The sequence below is a fragment of the Pinus tabuliformis genome, chromosome 3_2 (assembly GCF_031772625.1).
Source record: "Pinus tabuliformis cultivar Carrire ecotype Pingquan chromosome 3_2, CPIR1, whole genome shotgun sequence".
Classification (NCBI taxonomy): Eukaryota; Viridiplantae; Streptophyta; class Pinopsida; order Pinales; family Pinaceae; genus Pinus; species Pinus tabuliformis.
This window is the reverse complement of record NC_142302.1, coordinates 71,442,545-71,446,320: the sequence shown is the minus strand read 5'-3', so window position 1 is coordinate 71,446,320 and position 3,776 is coordinate 71,442,545. Positions and strand designations below refer to the sequence as shown.

The 3,776-nt window shown below is 40.3% G+C and overlaps 1 pseudogene; it reads right to left on the bottom strand.

The window, feature by feature from the left end:
- Nucleotides 1–1,724: 1,724 nt before the first annotated feature.
- Nucleotides 1,725–2,454, bottom strand: LOC149179896 (uncharacterized; annotated as a pseudogene).
- Between the last annotated feature and the right edge of the window lie 1,322 nt (nucleotides 2,455–3,776).

Here is a 3,776-nt window from a genome sequence, read left to right as displayed (position 1 = left end):
TCTTATTCTAGCTGATCGAGATTCCTCCTCCAGCATGAGGGGAATTCGATTACTACCTCTAATGACACCTATTAACCTTTTAACAAACTAATAAATACAACTGACTGCTAATTGACAGCTCTAGAAACCTAAAACAATTAGGATTCTAATTCTACATCATGCTGAACATAGTATTTATTACAACCAAGATCCATTCTCTGCCAAGTGGATTACTACAGCTGTAGCTTTGATGGATGTTTAAAGCTGCTTGCTGGACTTTGATGTCGCACTTTCTCCATTGCCCCTGAAAAATAGGAAATTGTCCCTGTTTATCGGCCTTTGGTTTTCCTCAAAGATGTTCGAATCCAATGAACTATGCCCTTCATCTTTGATTATACAAAACATATCAGAATGCCACGTCTTTGATCTGCTGTCTACCTTTGCCATGTGTGAAGGGCAAAAACTCTTTTAAGCTGTTTTGACATATTTTGAACTGTAGTAAATGTGATCACTTTAGAACAAAAGTCTAGAGTTGGTTTTGAATATATGTTTCCTCCACCTGTTTGTGGTGCCCTTTGAGAGTAAACTTGTGGTCAGCATATGACATTTCCCAAATTCCAGAAACCTGCCTAGGTGAATCACTCCCTGCCCATTGGACATGGTCTCTTATATCAGAGTCAAAATTCAGTTGTTTTTCCCTGAACCTTGACTGTTTTTACATTCTGTAACGTTACCTGGAAATGCAATCTCCTCTGGAGTGTTCAATTTGTGAATTCTTTTGAGCTTCTTGTAGGAGATATACGAGTAGAAACACACGTCAAAGGTATTGCAGTTAATCTTCATAGAAAAATACAATGGCTGACATAGTTCCTGTCCAAGGTTCCATTCTAGAGGTATCATCATCACAAAATATACATATTTAGAACCAACAACCATTTCTCAGTGAGCCAAACATGCCAGAATCTGGGCCACTTCATTTTGTTGTTCTAGGTCCAAAGTTGGAATTCACTGAACCATCACACTTGAGAAAAGTGTGTAATGTTTCTTCTGCCAAAATGCCATACAGAGACAATGTAACTGTTACAATTGTCAAAACCATCAAGATCAGTGCTGTTTAGAATTTTCCTGTTCTCCATCATTGTTGTGTTTAACCAACAGTAAAAATCACCATGACGATCATGAAAGTGAAATTTGAAGTCACTGCTTAACTTTGTAAGACCCCTTTCTCCTGGCAAAGCAAATACCATGATTCCTTTCCTTGGTGCACTAAACCAAAAATCATCTGGCATCATATCCTTTGTCCTTGGATGCTTCTTTGTTGCAAAGAGAACTCCATGATCAGATACTGTAATAGATGGTCGAACCTAGTAAGGGCATTTATGAAGATGGAATCCCCGAAGTATACATCTCCTACCAGGTTGAACTTCATCATTGAAATATGTGAGAACTCATTCAAAATATTTTACATAGCGAATTTGGCTTGGAAGAACAAGACCCTTGCCATCTATACACCGTTTCTGGTTGTAATAGGCAATGGATTCTTTAGCAGTGGGGTAGAACTTGAGGTAAAGAAAAGACTCGATATCATGAGCCCTGTTCTAGCCATGCCAGCTTTACAATGAACAACTACTACATTCTCAATATCTTCCTTCATAATTGACCACATTTACAAACATCATAATTGCATGAATTTGATCAATCAAAGGAATGTGAAACCTTGTGTCAAAATACGAAAGCTTCTTGCTACATATCAGACAGCCCTGACAACCTTTCGCCGCTCTATTTGATTTGTCAAAGGGCACTGCATCTCTGTCCAACTGATTTGGATCATTGCTGCACCGGCAATACTTTCTGCAGATACAACACCCAATTCATTCTTAGCTGTAGAGGGGTAATACGCCCGTGCATCACCAAGAGAGAGAACTTCTGCTCGGATTATATCCCCAGGGCGAAATGATGTGTACATATCAACCTTGTCAATCTCTGTTGCTCGAACATCCTGTTGTCTCACAGTACCTGTAAACTTTTCTTTCACTGCTCTTGTCCCAACACAAATAATATTCACTGTGGCCAATCTTACCATCACCTTTGTGACTCTCGCTGTAACAATGGCTCCTGGTTCAGGCACAGCCCCGTGCTCCTTCTCCTTCAATACTTCAACAGTGGGTCTTTTCTCTACAGCATTTGCAAAAGCAGGAATGACGCGCTTTAAGCCCTGTGCTTGCCATGTGCTTCCATAACAACAGTGTAAAAGTCGAGGTAGAAGCTGCTCGAAATAATAAACAGTAAACCCCAAAGCTCATCCCTCGGGTAATCTGCCGCGATTTTAAACGAAGCCAAGAGCTTCAGGAACGCCCTAAGATCCCCCTTACCGGTGGAAACCGTATACTTATCAAATTTAATTTCTTTTCTCCAAGCCTTAGCAATTCTTCCGGGCCGAATCCTTGACATCCGACTGAACAACACGGCTGTCATCGTTACCAAAAATGAGGAAAAGTGAATCTAAGAGTAAGATGCGAGATTTTCTGTTTATAGAAATTTAGGGCCTCTTCTCCTCTATGTGAGTCAAGCCACACTCTACGAAATCACAGCTGTCCAGAGGTTTTATCACCAGCTTCGCCGCGTCAGGGACTCCACTGAACACCACCGCCAATTCCTTCTGAAGGGTTTCAAACTCGTTAGTAAACAGAACCCTTTGTCTCCTTCTCAACAACAACTGCAACATGTGTCAATACCACAACACCTAACGATCTAAAACACAACAGATTCTGATAAGTATGACAGTTGGGTGAGAATGACTATGGATTCGAAAAAAATCCCCAATTTCGTAGCGCAGCCAGTGCAAAATATAAATTATGCGCTACGAAATCACTTAAAGCATGTTGCGCTGCGAAACTGCTGAAAAGGATTTATGTGCTGCGGAAACACTTCAAAATTATTTCATGAGCTACGAAATAACCTAAAAAGCTTTGCGACGCATAGTAACTTTTGAACAAAACTGACACATGGCTATGAGACTAGGGATGAATGAGAATACATAGTTGACTCAAGACTTTAAAACAAAAATCAAACTTAGACTAGCACCAATTTTTTTTTTTTTTACCATCAAACTAATGTGAGCGGTTTTGAAATTAGAATTCTTGAGTGATAACACAGGTAATCCCACTCTATGAGGTCCAGGGTAATGCCCTAAAAAATTTTGGTTTTGGAACCTATGTTAGGTTGGGCGGACCCACCTATGGTTTTGTGCAAGATTTTCGCACGTGTTTTTTGGATGCAATGGTTTTTGGTCCATGGTTTTGGACACGATGGTTTTCGGTCCATGTTATTGGATGCTTCGAGATGTATAAATATGTATTATAACATTGAAAGGAAAATAATGAAAAATCAAGTTGGTAATCCCGGTTTTGGGATCCAGGGGGAAATCTCTGTGTATATGTGTTTTATGTGTTATGCTCTCGCATTGTTTATTTTTTGTGTTTTAGAATTCGTATGCAGGTAATTTTTGTATGGGGTTAAATCCTACATCGAGCGTGCTTTCGCAACCTCATTCGCCATTCTTGGCTAATCAAATTGCTATTTACGGGGCAAGTCCGCGCCTCTCAAATGGATTTGAAATTACTGAACTATGCCCTTTGAGATTGGTTCCCTATGATTGCCAGGTGTTGATTCACGAGATGCCGGTACTCCATATCCGGTATCAATGCCAGGTTTCAATGCACTCAATTCCAAGAGTCGACCCAACAGTCGATCCCAGGAGTGTCGATGCTGCTAGTCGTTTGTCAATTCCGGTACTC